The sequence below is a fragment of the Rhinoraja longicauda genome, chromosome 7 (assembly GCF_053455715.1).
Source record: "Rhinoraja longicauda isolate Sanriku21f chromosome 7, sRhiLon1.1, whole genome shotgun sequence".
Classification (NCBI taxonomy): domain Eukaryota; kingdom Metazoa; phylum Chordata; class Chondrichthyes; order Rajiformes; family Arhynchobatidae; genus Rhinoraja; species Rhinoraja longicauda.
Genome location: NC_135959.1, coordinates 12,781,611 through 12,798,916, shown reverse-complemented (window position 1 = coordinate 12,798,916; position 17,306 = coordinate 12,781,611).

The following is a 17,306-nucleotide window of genomic DNA, read 5'->3' as shown; positions in this document are numbered from 1 at the left end:
GCCTCCTCCTGCACCTATTGTCTATTGTCTATTGGGCCGGTTCCCGCACTATATCTCTAAAGTCTAAATTGGGTAAACCGGCATCTTCAGTTCTTTGTTTCTACTAAACATTTTGAGAGATATATTCACCAGTCCAGAAGTAGGAATAATGGTCGGTGATTTGGACTTGCATTGTGAGAGTGCACGTGAGAGATCTGGCTGGCTTCTGATGCCAGGATTACTACATATTGCATAGATTATTGGATGCATTAATTTATTTAATGCACTGCAGGTAATTTACTAGGTAAATTAATGCACCATGCATAACCTGCGTACAGGTGCACAAGTACATCCACAGGTACCATTGTCAGGGGAGATATAATAATAATAATAATATATTTATTTTATATAGCGCCTTAACACATGCACAAAGCGCTTTACAAATACAATTAACATAGAAACAAACAGACAAACAGACAAACTATCCTGACGGAAAAGCGGCGAATAATCAACGCCAGCGTCCTCTCACGTCAGGGTCCGGCAGTAGACATTAAAGAACACAAGACACACAGATACAATTTTTTACACAAAACAGCCATCACAGTGATTGCTCTAGGCATACCCTCACTGTGATGGAAGGCAAAGTCTTATCTCCTCCTCGTTCTTCTCCCGTGGCGCCACGAGGCGATCGAGGCTCCCAACCCCTTGAAGCCCCCACCGGGCGATGGAAAGTCCCAGGGTCGAGCCAAGCAGGCCGATGAAAGTTCTGAGCCCCCACCGGGCGATGGAAAATGCCGCGGCCGAGCCACGCAGGGCGATGAGAGTCCTGAGCCCCCACCGGGCGATGTAAAGTGCTGCGGCCGAGCCACGCAGGGTGATGAAGGGCCTGCGGGCGGGTTGATCGTGCCTCGTGCTTCGGGGCGGTCGAAGCTGCTGCGGCTGGAGCTCCCAAAAGCCGGTCGCCAGCCAGGGACCTGCGAACTCCAGATGTTGCGGTCTGCAGGGCCCACGGCCGAAGCCTCCGAGATGGTAAGTCCAGGCCCTGCGACCGGAGTCTTCGAGGTCGATCCCAGCTGGAGGCCGCCGACTCCACGATGTTAGGCCGTAGCGCGAACGGAGATACGACACGGTAAAGGTCGCATCTCCGTTGAGGAGGAGATTTAAAAAAAGGTTTCCCCCAACCCCCCCACCACCCCCCTACATACACAGAATTAAAAATAAAACAAAACGTACATTTAACATCAACATTGACTAAAAAACACAACAAAAAAAACGGAGAGACTGCCGGTGAGCCGCAGCTGCAGAACACAGAATATAAGGAGACTTTTATCCAAATCATGACACCTTTGAATAAAAATGTTCATGACAGAAACAAAAGAGAGAAAAGGAAGTGCAGATGCTGGAATGTTGAGCAAAACACAAAGTGCTGGAGGACAGGCACAAAAAGAAGGGCTGGAGGACAGAAACTCAGTGGGTCAGACAGCATCTCTGGAGAAATGGTGTGACATTTCATAAATCAGCATCTGTCAATAGTCGTTTATTTGTCTGCCGTTCCTTCCTAGTGCTGGAGGAACTCAGTGGGTCAGCAGCATCCGGGGGGAATGGGCGGACGATGTCCTGGCTCAAGACCCTTTTTCAAACAACAAAGGAGACATGTGCTTGACAGAGGTTGCAAAACTGATGGGCAACTTCAATGAAGGAGTTTGAGCTGGAATTAGGGTTGCCAACTTCCTCTCTCGCAAATAAGGGACAAAGGGTGATGTCACCGCCCCGCACCCCATGTGACCTCACCCAGCCAGCGGCCACGTGCTCCCACTCCACCAATGGCAGCCGCTCGGGCCGGGAGGCGGGTTGCTACGCAACCTCCGTTAGGCGGCACCTGGGCCTACACTTTCAGGGACTGCTGCGGCCCCCCGGGCTTACATTTTCCGGGCCTACAGCGTCTTCCAGGCCTAATACAGGACGAGGGTGGTCCCGTACAGGACAAACCAACTTAGCCCAAAATACGGGATGTCCCGGCTAATACGGGACAGTTGGCAACCCTAGCTGGAATCCATTTCCCCCTCTAAGGAAGAAGGTTCTGCTGTGTGAATAAATATCTCTTTTGAATGGAAATTAATTCTGTCTTGAAGAATGTAAAGAATATTTTCAATCCACCCTGAGATTTGTTTATAAAAAAAGATGAGTCTTTAAAATAAAATACCTCCAGTGTTACAAGGATACCAGCAGTGGCATTAGTGCTGCTGTCTTTATATCATCTGATCTATTTGTTGAGCCCCGCCCATGAATGTGTTTTCAGTTAAAGATAGAGCATGGAAACAGGCCCTTTGGCCCATCGAGTCCACGCCAACCATTGATCACCTATTCACACTGGTTCTAGGTTATCCCACTTTTCTTATCCATTCCCTACTCACTTGGAGCGATTCACAGAGGCTAATTAACCTACAAATCCACATGTCTTTGGGATGTGGGAGGAAACCGGAGCACTTGAGCGGCCCAGTGGCACAGCGGTAGAGTTGCTGCCTCACAGCGCCAGAGACCCGGGTTCGATCCTGACTACGGGTGCTGTCTGGACGGAGTTTGTACGTTCTCCCCGTGACCCCCATGGGTTTTCCACGGGTGCTCTATTTACTCCCACATTCCAAAGATGTACAGGTTTGTAGGTTAATTGGCTTCTGTAAGTTGAAAATTGTCCCTAGTGTGTGTCAATAGACAATAGACAATAGACAATAGGTGCAGGAGGAGGCCATTCGGCCCTTCGACCCAGCACCGCCATTCAATGTGATCATGGCTAATCATTCTCAATCAGTACCCCGTTCCTGCCTTCTCCCCATACCCCCTGACTCCGTTATCCTTAAGAGCTTTATCCAGCTCTCTCTTGAATGTATTCAGAGAATTGGCCTCCACTGCCTTCTGACGCAGAGAATTCCACAGATTCACAACTCTCTGACTGAAAAAGTTTTTCCTCATCTCAGTTCTAAATGGCCTACCCCTTATTCTTAAACTGTGGCCCCTTGTTCTGGACGCCCCCAACATTGGGAACATGTTTCCTGCCTCTAACGTGTCCAACCCCTTAATAATCTTATACTTTTCGATAAGATCTCCTCTCATCCTTCTAAATTCCAGTGTATACAAGCCTAGTCGCTCCAGTCTTTCAACATATGACAGTCTCGCCATTCCGGGAATTAACCTGTGTCGGACAGTGCTAATGTGCCGGCAAACCGCCGGTCGGTGCGGGCTCGGTGGGCCGAAGGGCCTGTTTCCACGCTGTACCTTTAAAGTCAACAAGAGGAAACCCATGCGGTCACAGGGAGAACATGCAAACTCCACACAGGTCAGGGTCAAACCCGGGTCTCGGCACTGTGAGGCAGCAGCTCTACCCGCCGCACCACTGTGTTACCTCAAGAGTGGTTGACTCTTGACACACCCTGAAAAGGCCAAGCAGGTTGGCCAGTTTGGAGAGCACTTTGCAATGGACAACAAATGAATAAAAGTACATTTAAAAAACAAAGTTATTTAAGGTTCATTTTTTGAAGTACTGTCCCAGAACATACCAGTGACACCAGAGGATTATATATACAATATACATCACGCCGTTTAGTGGACTATGTGGCAGGAAGTTAATTATAATGAAATCAAAGTCCAGATTTTATGACGTGTGCTGACTTTCCTTACAGTGAATCTTAGAATAGAGAACAGTGCAGAACAGGAGGTTTTAGTGCTTTAGTCCACAATGTTTGTGCCAAACCAGACACCAAGTTAAACTGATCACATCTGCCTGTATGTGATCCATATCCCTACACTTTCCAGCAGATCCATGTGCCTACCTAAAATCCTCTTGAAACACCACTATGGGTATCTGCCTTCACCACCACACCTGGTAATGTGCCTCAGCCTCCCCACTAATCCCTTTGTAAAAACGTACCCCACACATCTCCATTAAACTTTCTTCATCTCACCTTATAGCTATGCCCTCTAGTATTTCCACCCTGGGATTAAAAAAACATTTCTGACTGCCTACTGTCGATTGTGTACCCTATCTATTCCTCCAATAATTTAATATACTTTCATCCCTGGGATGGCAGGACTTTCATATGAAGAAAGACTGGATAGACTGGGCTTGTACTCGCTGGAATTTAGAAGACTGAGGGGGGATCTTATTGAAACATATAAAATTCTTAAGGGGTTGGAGAGGCTAGATGCGGGAAGATTGTTCCCGATGTTGGGGAAGTCCAGAACCAGGGGTCACAGCTTAAGGATAAGGGGAAAGTCTTTTAGGACCGAGATGAGAAAACATTTCTTCACACAGAGAGTGGTGAGTCTGTGGAATTCTCTGCCGCAGAAGGTAGTTGAGGCCAGTTCATTGGCTATATTTAAGAGGGAGTTAGATGTGGCCCTTATGGCTAAAGGGATCAGGGGGTATGGAGAGAAGGCAGGTACAGGTTACTGAACTGGATGATCAGCCATGATCATATTGAATGGCGGTGCAGGCTCGAAGGGCCGAATGGCCTCCTCCTGCACCTATTTTCTATGTTTCTATGTTTCTATCAAGGGCGGCGTGGTGGTGCAGTGGATCCAGTCCATGTCTTGCAATAGATCCCACGTGAAGTTCAGGAACAGATGCAGTAACCTGGGTGCTTGGCACCAAAACTACTTGGCAATGGTGTGAGATGGCAGCATATGGTTGCCAGAGCTGGAATAATTAACAGCCTGCAGAGTATAACTGACTTGCTTTGAACAGGAGTATTGCCCAGGTCCGTTATTCAGCGTGCCACCAAAGTGCGAGAGAAGCCTCGGCTTAACCTTTGACTCCCACGGAGAGGCCTCCAAACATTTCGCTCCATTGTTCTGCAGGCGGAGTCCCCGAAACAGTTAAAAGCGTTGAGCCCTTGCTCAAGTTATAACGAGTGCAAATGAGTCAGATGACAGGCGGTCACGATGAATACATTACCCAGGTAATTAAATTATGATGTGTGGCTTGAAAATGGAACCCAAGGAATAAGGTGTTAGAGATTGTCAGCCTTCTTTATCTCAAAGTAATGCTATATTAGTAATGTTTGCCTTTGCTCTCCCACACCTCCTCCTCTTGTTCTGAATTTCCCTCCCACACACACTCCTCCACTGCCTTTGTGCTGTAGTCACTCAGCGATTCTTTCAGCCCTGAGAGAGAGACAGTGTTTTGGAAATTAAAGGGGACCGATTGCATAATTTCCAATGAATATTTTTAGATTAACATTTACAAACTAACGTCTGAATTTAATCATTGCTGGCGATTTTTGGGGACCTTTCGGCCAGAGCTATTCAGTTTGCTGCTGTTTGTGTTTTCAACGAATTTTAGACAGGCAGATAGAATCACAGCAGCAGGAAAGCAGCATTGTACTTTTGCAGAAGGAGTTCATTCAGCCAGCCACGTCCATGCTAGCTCCTTGGAGAGCACTCCCGTCTGAACTGTTCCCCTGACAGAAGGTTAATCTGCAAGTCGAATCAGTAGTAAAGAAAGCAAACGCAATGCCAGCATTTATTTCGAGAGGGCTTGTATACAAAAACAGGGATGTAATGCTGAGGCTCTGTAAGGCACTGGAAAAGGCCGCGTTTGGTATATTGCGAGCAATTTTGGGCATATCTGAGGAAGGATGTGCTGGCTCTGAGAAGGTTTACAAGAATGAGCCCAGGAATGAGTGGGTTAACCTATGATGAGCGTTTTTGACGGCACTGGGCCTGTACTCGATGAAGTTTAGAAGAATGAGGGGGGACCTCATTGAAACATACAGAATAGTGAAAGGCTTGGATAGAGTGGATGTGGAGAGGATGTGTTTCCACTAGTGGGAGAGTCCAGGATTAGAGGACTTAGCCTCAGAATTAAAGGACGTTTCTTTTAGGAAGATGAGGAGAAATTTCTTTAGTCAGAGGGTGGTGAGCCTGTAGAATTTTGTGCCACAGAAGGTTGTGGAGGCCAAGTCGGTGGAAATTTTTAAGGCAGAGATAGATAGATTCTTGATTAGTACAGGTGTCAGGGGTTATGGGGAGTAGGCAGGAGAATGGGGTTAGGAGGGAGAGATAGATCAGCCATGATTGAATGGCTGAGTAGACTAGATGGGCCGAATGGCTGAATGGCCTAATTTTACTCCTATCACTTATGACTTATAGACAATAGACAATAGTCAATAGGTGCAGGAGGAGGCCATTCGGCGCTTCGAGCCAGCACCGCCTTTCAATGTGATCATGGCTGATCATTCTCAATCAGTACCCCGTTACTGCTTTCTTCTCATACCCCCTGACTCCGTTATCCTTAAGAGCTCTATTATGACCTTCCATCTTGTTCTTCTTCAAAGCCTTGTCTAACTTTCTCTGCCACACAGTGATGCACCTAATAGACCTGTGTAGGAAGGAACTGCAGATGCTGGTTTACATCTGAAGATAGACACAAAATGCTGGAGTAAACTCAGCGGGTCAGGCAGCATCTCTGGAGGGAAGGAATGGGTGTCATTTCGGCTCAAGACCCTTCTTCAAACCCTGAACTCTGAAGAAGTTGTCTCGACGCGAAACGTCCCCCATTCCTTCTCTCCGGAGATGCTGCCCTGTCCCGCTGAGTTACTCCAGCTAACAGCTGCCGTAAATCAGATCCGCACAACCATCATGAGAGTCTGATGGCTGATAACTCAACTTCTACTGTGCCACAATCAGAAGCCACCCAATATCTAAAAATCCAAGGAGGAAACCTAAACTGCTGCCACCATACCTACTTGTATTCTTGTTAAAGGATGCCTGTAGAATGTCATTGCATACCAGCAATAGTTCACAGTTGGCATGGACTTGCCGGACTGTAAGGCCCGTGCTGTATCTCTCTATGACTCAGCGGAGTACACAGCTGCCGATCTCTGAATCATCCTACCACAACCAGAGATCAGTGCTTAACTACTATCTACCTCTTTGATGACCCTCGGACTATCCTTGATCGGACTTTGCTGGCTTTACCTTGCACTAAACGTTATCATGTCTCTATACACTGTAAATGGATCGATTGTAACCATGCGTTGCCTTTCAGCTTGACTGGATAGCATACAACAAAAGATTTTCACTGTATCTCGGCACACTAAACTGAACTGATCCCTCATGAGTCTACCGAATAGTGAAAGGCCTGGATAGAGTGGATATGGAGAGGATGTTTCCACTCGTGGGAGAGACTAGGACCAGAGGCCACAGCCTCAGAATAAAAGGATGTACCTTTAGAAAGGAGATGAGGAAGAATGTCTTTCGTCAGAGGGTGGCGAATCTGTGGAATTCATTGCCACAGAAGGCTGTGGAGGCCAGGTCAATAGATATTTTTGTAAGGTGGAGATTGATAGATTCTTGATTAGTATATGTGTCAAGTCAAGTCAAATTTATTTGTCACATACACATACACGATGTGCAGTGAAATGAAAGTGGCAATGCCTGCGGGTTGTGCACAAAAAGAATTACAGTTACAGCATATAAATAAAGTTAATAAGTTACTATTAGTGTCGACAAAAATTTAGTCTCTGGGGTTATAAAAGTTGACAGTCCTGATGGCCTGTGGGAAGAAGCTCCGTCTCATCCTCTCCGTTTTCACAGCGTGACAGCGGAGGCGTTTGCCTGATCGTAGGGGTTATCTGGAGAAGGCAGGAGAATGGGGTTGAGACGGAAGGACAGATTAGCCATGAATGAATGGCGGAGTAGACTTGATGGACTGAATGGCCTAATTCTGCTCCTATAACTAATGAACTTATGAAGATGAGAGTTTAGTGTCATATGCAGAAGTACAGAGAGGTGGAGGTACAATGAAAAATCATGCTTGCAGTTGCTTTACAGGCCCATAGACTCAGGCGAAACACACAAAACAAACAATAGGTAAATCGTACATAAATAAATCACACAAAACATTTCTAAATGAAAGCAGACCATGCAAAATAACTAGAGATTAGTGCAAAAACATGATTAGAAAAGAAGAACAAGTCCATGAGGTGGTTGTTAGTGTTCCGTTGTCGAAGTAGGATTAGGAATGGGCAGAAACAAAGTGCTGGAGTAACTTAGGGTCAGGCAGCATCTCTGGAGAACATGGACAGGTAACGTTTCAGGTTCTGACCCTTCTTCAGACGAAGAAAGATATCGACCTGAAACGTCACCTATCCATGTTCTCCAGAGATGATGCCTGACCCACTGAGTTACTCCAGCACTTTGTGTTTTTTTGTTGTAAACTGGCATCTACAGTTCCTTGTTTCTACATTAGGATTGTGCAGATTGGTTCAAGAGCCTGATCGTTGTAGGAAAGCTTGTGGACAAGAAAGGTGCTATATAAATACAATTTTGTTTCGTCCCTTCATTGCGTTTCTTGCTTTGACATGGGAAATACCTTTATGACGACGAAAAAATGCTTCTGGAAATCTATTCTCTTTGTCTTTGACACAGCAATCTCATGTGGAGCTTTGATGCTTTGCATGTGTATTTCCTTTTAATTTGTGTAATCACTGGTGCAGAAAGGCCGCGCAAAAACAAAGTCGCTGTTTCAGCTAAAAGAAAAAAAGTTACGCTGCACAATTTGTCATGAGGCAAAATGAAATCCTGCTTACCCAGACACTTGTGTTCTTCAGAGACCGGCACTGGAGACTGCTCAGTGAAGCAGAATTACACAGTGGGAAGACCCCAGTATGGTTCGAAGAACTAAATTGTCCTTTGTTGTTGACTTGCATTACCTGAGACCGCAAAGCTCGAGATGACGCATCAGCAGATGATGATTAATAGAAGCTCGACAGACGAACCATGAGGAAATAGGAATAAATCTGCCATCGCTGCAAATTCCAGTCGGCCGGGAGTTCCGACAGGCACCAGTTCCATAGATCAGCATTTCAGATTTAAAATGGCACTGAGCATTTTGAAAAGGCTTTATCAGCAACAACAGCTTACTTTGAAACGTCGTGTACAAAGGATCCCCCTCTGCACACCGCGTAGTGTACGGACAAGACTGATCTTCGCAAACCTCTCATTTCTTATTCACCTGGAGGATGGGGAATTGCTGGCAAAACCAATATTTATTGAGTAGGAAGGAACTGCAGATGCTGGTTTAAAGCGAAGATAGACACAAAATGCTGGAGCAAACTCAGCGGGACAGGCAGCATCTCTGGAGAGAAGGAATGGGTGACGATTCAGGTCGAGACCCTTCTTCTGAAGAAGGATCTTGACCCAAAACATCACCTATTCCTTCTCTCCAGAGATGCTGCCTGTCCCGCTGAGTTAATCCAGCTTTTTGTTTCTATCGGAAGATACCATTGCACACACTCTGCCAAAAACAGAACCCACGCAACCTGGCAGAAAATCTTAAATAGCTGAGCACATTCTGAAGGGTTTCGACCCGAATCGTCACTCATTCCTTCTCTCTAGAGATGCTGCCTGTCCCGCTGAGTTACTTCAGCATTTTTGTGTCTATCTTCGATTTAAACCAGCATCTGCAGTTCCTTCCTACTCCATTTTGTGTCCATCCAGTACTTATTGACATCCCTCATCAGTCTTGGGCTGATGAGGGATGGCAATGAAGTCAAGTCAATTTTTATTTGTATAGCACATTTAAAAACAACCCACGTTGACCAAAGTGCTGTACATCAGTTCAGGTACTAAGAACGAACATACAATGGCACACAAACATAACAGCACGTACATAAACAGTTCACAGCGCCCCCTCAGAGAGCCTCAAACGCTAGGGAGTAAAAATAGAAATGAAGGAGGACCCAGTGTGGGGGAACCACCGTGACGGGGAGGAGAACAAAGGAGGACCTGCAAAGGGGGAACTGTTGTGAGGGTGGGATGGGGGGGGGGGGGGAAACAAAGGACGACATGGCACGGGGTACTTTGCAACTTTGTCGGTGCCCTTTATGTAGCTACTGTTTGCATACCTTGGGTATGCAAAACAAAGAATATCAGTAAAGTATCAGTAAAGTATCATGAAGTGCCATTCATTCAGTAAAGCATCATCCATTCATTCAGTTTGATGCAGCTGGATAGTTGAGGAGCAGTTAATAATTATATCAAACACAGATATCCTTCTCAGAAGGACACTGGTTAAATCTGTCTTGTAGTTACTATTACATAAACCAGATTTTAAAAAAAAAAGCTATTCCTGATCAGTTAATTGACAATTATGATTCGTCCATGTCCACCCGTGAACCAAAATCCTTCTAGTTGCTATGTTGCGATATGAACGTACAGGTATGTAGGTTAATTGGCTGGGTAAATGTAAAAATTGTCCCTAGTGGGTGTAGGATAGTGTTGATGTACGGGGATCACTGGGCGGCACGGACTTGGAGGGCCGAAAAGGCCTGTTTCCGGCTGTAGATATATGATGATGATGATGATGATGAAGCCGTGTGTGGAAAACACAAGCAAAAAATTAATAAAGGGGCCACAGTTTAAGAATAAGGGGTAGGCCATTTAGAATGGAGATAAGGAAAAACGTTTTCACCCAGAGAGTTATAAATCTGTGGAATTCTCTGCCTCAGAAGGCAGTGGAGGCCAATTCTCTGGATGCTTTCAAGAAAGAATTAGATAGAGCTCTTAATGATAGTGGAGTCAGGGGGTATGGGCAGTGTTGTGTTAGCTGTCTAATAACAGAAGCCTTACACCTAGATAATGATCCAAAGACTTTATTAACTACATAGCAAGCACGACCACACGTTGCACTTACACTAACCCGAATCACCCCAGCAGCGGTCACTCAAAAGCTAAAGGGGCCTAACTTCAAAAGCATGACACATAACATGAGTGACACCATTACACTAATCTACAGGCAGGAACGGGGTACTGATTGTGAATGATCAGCCATGATCACATTGAATGGCGGTGTTGGCTCGAAGGGCCGAATGGCCTACTCCTGCACCTATTGTGTATATTGTCTATAATTGCTGGAGGAAATCAGCACGGAAAGTAACATTTGAGGAACCAAAGGGATGTTCCCCATTTTGGGTGGAAACTCATAAGGACAGCATAAGGACTGAGGGTGAGAAGGGAGATAGCCATAATTATAAATTATGAGTCATTGAGTCGTATAGTCATACAGCATGGAAACTGGCCCCTCGGTCCAACTTACCCCTGCCGACCAACATGCCCCATCTACACTAGTCCCACCTGCCTGCGTTTGGCCCATGTCCCTCTAAACCTATCCTATCCACGTTCCTGTCCAAATGTTTTTTAATTTTTCTGATAGTACCTGCCTCAGCATGAGGGGTAACTCATGCTGAATAATGAGTTACTCCAGGATTATTCACAAAATGCTGCAGTAATTCAGCAGGCCAGGCAGCATCTCAGTAGAGAAGGAATGGGTGACGTTTCGGGTCGAGACCCTTCTTCAGACATATTTTGTCAGGGTTGTTGCAGAGTGAGTGGAGGGCTGCACGTTCAGGAGGGGAGAGGTTAGAGTTAGTCGGGGGAGTGGAGAATTTGAGGCGGTTAATGTCACGCCGGCAGTTGGAGATGAAAAGTTCTAGTGAGGGTAGTTGGCCAACCGGGGGGGTCCAAGAGGAGGGGTCCGCTGGAGACGGGAGAAGGGGTCATCACCTCCCCAGGCAGGTCGTTCTATATACCTACCACCCTAAAAAAGTTTCCCCTCCAGTTCCGAATAAATCTTTCCCCCCCTCACCTTAAACTTGTTATTGATTCTCCGACTCTGGATAAAAGACTCTGTGCATTTACCTTCACTATTCCTCTCATGGTCTTATATCCCTATATAAGATCACCCCTCAACCTCCTGCGCTCCAAGTCCTAGCCTGTTCAATTTCCCAATGTAGCCCAGGCTCTCAAGTCCTGCAACATCTTTGTGAATCTTCTCTGCACCCTTTCCACCTTACATGTGAGATTGCCTTCTGCCAGTCAGTCAATTTTCTATCCACGTTTGTACCTTGCCTCTAATACTAAGGGATCCTATCTTGTTTAGGAGCCTCACGTGTGGCACCTTATCAAAGGCCTTCTGAAAATCATCGGACATCTCCACCAAAATACCTCCCACCATCTCCCAAGGCTAGAGCTTCTGGCCGCCCATCCCACCATACCACAACTGCACTTAGTTTAGCTTAGTTTAGAGATACAGTGCGGTAACTGGCCCTTCAGCCCACCGAGTCCATGCCGGCCAGCTCTCTCCGCACACTAACACTATCCTACACACACTAGGGACAATTTACAATTCTCCCAAGCCAATTAACCTTGAAACCTGTACGTCTTTGGAGTGTGGAAGGAAACCGGAGATCTCAGAGAACAGCAACGCAGGTCACGGGGAGAACGTACGAACTCCGTACAGACAAGCATCCGTAGTCGGGATTGAAGCCGGGTCTCTGGCTCCATCAGGCAGCAACTCGACCACTGCGCCACTGTGCTGCCCAACTTACAATAGCTAATCACTCTGAAACTCAACCCAAACACGTTCCAGTCTCACTGTACTTTACATCCGTTTGCCATAGAGCACGTGAGCTACAGTGGTCAATAGAGAGGCAGTAACAACTGGTGACTTAGGTCTCAACGCAGCTGAATTTAACAGCGGCAGGCCTACTGCCAGAATAGTCATTGTTAGACCACACAACAATCCTTCAGTGTACTTTTTAACAGCGAAAATCAGTTTCTTGTGAACTGTGCCAGGTACAAAATGCCTCACAAGCCTCCTTACCCAGGCACTGCCTGTCCTGTAATCATTATTATGAAATTCTACTTAGTGCTACATTTTTCTTCATTTAAATGTAAATACACTTGGCCTTTATCATTTGCCCTTATTGGGCTCAGGCTGCCCTTTTTAACGGAGATGGATTGATTTAAAAAAATATATTTTATTTCTTTATTTCCCGGTCAATACAATACAACAGATTGACCATACAGTTTTGAAAGTTAAATGGTGCAAAAAAAAACCATTGTATCAAAAAAATAAAACAATATAATCACACATATTTTCTGACCGAAAAAAAAATAAAGGTGTAGGCAGAAGCCAAAGTTTATCATCATATCATATATCATATATATACAGCCGGAAACAGGCCTTTTCGGCCCTCCAAGTCCGTGCCGCCCAGCGATCCCCGTACATTAACACTATCCTACACCCACTAGGGACAGTTTTTTAAAAACATTTACCCAGCCAATTAACCTACATACCTGTACGTCTTTGGAGTGTGGGAGGAAACCGAAGATCTCGGAGAAAACCCACGCAGGTCACGGGGGGAACGTACAAACTCCTTACAGTGCAGCACCTGTAGTCAGGATCGAACCTGAGTCTCCGGCGCTGCATTCGCTGTAAAGCAGCAACTCTACCGCTGCGCTACCGTGCCTACCCATAATACTTAACAAAATATAACTTTTAAAAAACCACACAACATCATAGGTCAGAAGCAGATAAACAAAACATAGAAGGAAACACATATAGTCAAGAACCATCATTTCTATCATATCGAAGGTATTTATTTACGAAATGCTGGAGTAACTCAGCAGGTCAGGCAGCATCTCAGGAGAGAAGGAATGGGCGACGTTTCGGGTCTCGACCCGAAACGTCGCCCATTCCTTCTCTCCTGAGATGCTGCCTGACCTACTGAGTTACTCCAGCATTTCGTGAATAAATACCTTCGATTTGTACCAGCATCTGCCGTTATTTTCTTACACATTTCTATCATATCAGTCATTTCTCAGTGCTCATCACATATTTTGTATCTTTCAAATATAATATTTTGGAACATTTTCTTGAATTTACACTCTTTTATTTCATTGTTGCAACTATTCCATAAATTGACCCCTTTAACAGTCACACGTCCATTTTTCACATTTGATCTTACCCTCATTTTTTCAAAGATATAATTGCCCCTGAGTGGGATACCTGCTCTCCCTCGCTGAAAAACAAACCTTGGATACAATCAGGAAGTGTTCTTTCATTTGCTCGAAGATGGATTGATAGTCTAACCGACTTCCACGTGTGCTACTTATGGTTGGTTTAGCAGCTAAAAAGGTAACGTGATGGTTCACAAGAGCGGCACTCCATCTGATTGTGAACTTTTGAGCTCATTGCCTCATGATTCAACTGGTGAGAGATTTGCTGTTCCTTCTGATCCAGTGCCTCTTGTTACCGGGTGATATATCTTCCTTAAGGGATTCCAAGGGGGAACAGAATCAGCCTGGTGTCAGAGCACATCATAATAACCAAGAGGGTTGTTGTGAGGCTTCACTGGTGACATTGCCGCTCCTGCTTAAGAAAGATAAATCTCCTTAGCCTCAGCTAATGTGTTTGCAGGGCTGTTTTATGTATTGGGTGAGGGGGGTCGTTCCACAATTCATTATTGAACCTCCCCGCCCCTCCCCACCTCCCACTCTCGCCTTTCTCCAGGTTTATGGGAATATTTAATTTTATACGTTCTGTAATTGCTTTCCTTTCGTTTACGACACTTCCATTGATTATTGCAGGGTCAGCCTTGTGCACAATTGTGCTTGAAGCCGAACAGGCTGAAGATCTGTTGTAGGAAGGAACTGCAGACGCTGGTTTAAACCGAAGACAGACACAAAATGCTGGAGTAACTCAGCGGGACAGGCGGCATCCCTGGAGAGAAAGAATGGGCGACGTTTCGGGCCGAGACCCTTCCTCAGACAGGGGAGAGGGAAACGAGAGACATAGACGATGATGTGGAGAGATATAGAACAAATGAATGGAAGATATGCCAAAAAAGTAGCAATGATAAAGGAAACAGGTCATCGTTAGCTGTAGCTGGGTGAGAATTAAAAGCTAGTGTAACTTGGGTGGGGGAGGGATGGAGAGAGAGGGAGAGAATACAGGGGTTACTTGAAGTTCTTCAGAAGATGTCACCCGAAACGTCACCCATTCCTTCTCTCCAGAGATGTTGCCTGTCCTGCTGAGTTACTCCAGCATTTTGTATCTATACACCGATCATAATCTATAACCAGTCAAACTCTCACATCCACTCAGTGCTCATGACCTCAGTCCAAATTCTCCCCCTATGGGCATCCAGTTTGGCTTTTGCTTCGTAGAAACAAGATGATTCAAGAGAGATTCAAGATTCAAGATAGCTTTATTTGTCATCCAAAAAAACGAAATTCAGTCACCCACAGTCCAACAATAAAAGCATTAAATTAGGCAGATTACACAATAAAGCATTAAAATAGGCAAATTACACAACCCCAAAAACACACAAAAAAATCCATCACAGTGAGTCTCCTCCAGTCCTCTCCTCACTGTGATGGAAGGCCACAATGTCTTTTCCCTTCCCCTGCCGTCTTCTCCCGCGGTCAGGTTGTTGTGGTTGCAGGCCGCGCCGGACGGTGAAAGGTCCGCAGCGGGCAGACCCAAGCCCCGCGATCCGGGGCGGGCGAACACGCTGTCGCTGCCGCTGTTGCTGCACGTCGGGGCGGTCGTGGCTCCCGACATTGAAGCCCCCGCCCAGCAGAGAAATATCCCGCGGCCTATTTTAGGTCTGGTTAATGCTGGTTAATAGACAAAAGGAGATAGAGTCCTGGAGTAGCTCAGCGGGTCAGGCAGCATCTCTGGAGAACAGGGATAAGTGATGTTTTGTAGTCTGAAGAAGGGTCTCGACTTGAAACGTCACCTAGCCATGTTCACCAGAGATGCAGCCTGACCTGCTGAGTTGCTCCAGCACTTTGTGACCTTTTTTGGACCGTTATTCAACCTCTGAAGAAGGATCTCGACCCGAAACGTCACCTATTCCTTCTCTCCAGAGATGCTGCCCGACCCGCTGAGTTACTCCAGCTTTTTTGTGTCTCAACAACTCTGCATATTTTTTCGTCATTCTGATGGAACCAGTCTGAAGAAGGGCCCCAACATAAAAAGTCGCCTATCCATTTTCACCAGAGATGCTTCCTGACCCGCTGAGTTACTCCAGCACGTTGTGTCCTATTGGTACCCCTCATCCTTCTAATCATCCTTCTGAAATCAATAGCAAAGCTCACAATGGATCTCAGGACCACATAAGCATCTCCACCACGACATGGTGACAATCCACGGAGAAGCTCACCGTTGAGGCCTTGGTTGGATTGCTCTTTGTCAGGGACCTCCCCCTCGACCGTACCGCCATGGGTGACCCTACCAGGAGCATAGCTCCATGACACCATCAGGAGGTCCCTGACAAAGAGCAATCCAACCAAGACCTCAATGGTGAAACAGGCGGAGGAGGATGACGGCTGACTTTAGTGGAGCGTCACAACGGCTGGGAAGGCGGATGAAGGCTGCAGTGGGCAGGTGCTACAGATGGGAAGGTAGACGCTCACGCCCCCACGGGTTTCAATAGACAATAGACAATAGGTGCAGGAGGAGGTCATTCGGCCCTTCGAGCCAGCACCGCCATTCAATGTAATCATGGCTGATCATTCTCAAACAGTACCCCGTTCCTGCCTTCTCCCCATACCCCCTGACTCCGCTATCTTTAAGAGCTCTATCCAGCTCTCTCTTGAATGCATTCAGAGAATTGGCCTCCAATTGGCCCGAGTCTTGGGCAGATGAGGCTCGTCGGCCTGGGAAGGCAGTCCATCTTGGAGCGGGAAAACTCTGATCTTAAACCTCCACTGCCTTGTGGCCATATCCAGTCACGGAAAAGGCTCCAGGAGTAAACCTCAAGAAAAATCCGGAGTCGGTGTCCCGAAGGCAGTTCGTCGTTGTCCACAACCTCGTTCTGGCAGCTCCTGTGACGGCGCTGGTGCCAAACTGTAACGGCTCTGCTGTTCCTTTGGATGGATCAGCGACGTGGAAAGGGGGGACGGGGAGAGGGGGGACGTGGAGAGGGGGGACGCAGAGAGGGGGGGACGTGGAGAGCGGGGGACGTGGAGAGGGGGGACGTGGAGAGGGGGGGACGTGGAGAGGGGGGGACGTGGAGAGGGGGGACGTGGAGAGGGGGACGTGGAGAGGGGGACGTGGAGAGGGGACGTGGAGAGGGGGACGTGGAGAGGGGGGACGTGGAGAGGGGGGGACGTGGAGAGGGGACGTGGAGAGGGGGACGTGGAGAGGGGGGACGTGGAGAGGGGGGACGTGGAGAGGGGGGACGTGGAGAGGGGGGACGTGGAGAGGGGGGACGTGGAGAGGGGGGACGTGGAGAGGGGGAACTTGCTGCGTGGGCAACAGCCTGTCCTTCATATGACATCGCCCAGGCTTGCATCCGACCACACATCGACGCTACTCTAGCCGAGGTTTGGAGCAAGCAGCCAAGAACCAGGATGCATCACCCATGGTCAGCCATGACCGAGGGGGGGCCTTAAGCTCACAACAGCCCAGTCCAGAAATGTGCTGGCAGAGATTTGTAAAAAGAAAATCTTCTGGGCTTAGATGGGACTTGAAAGGG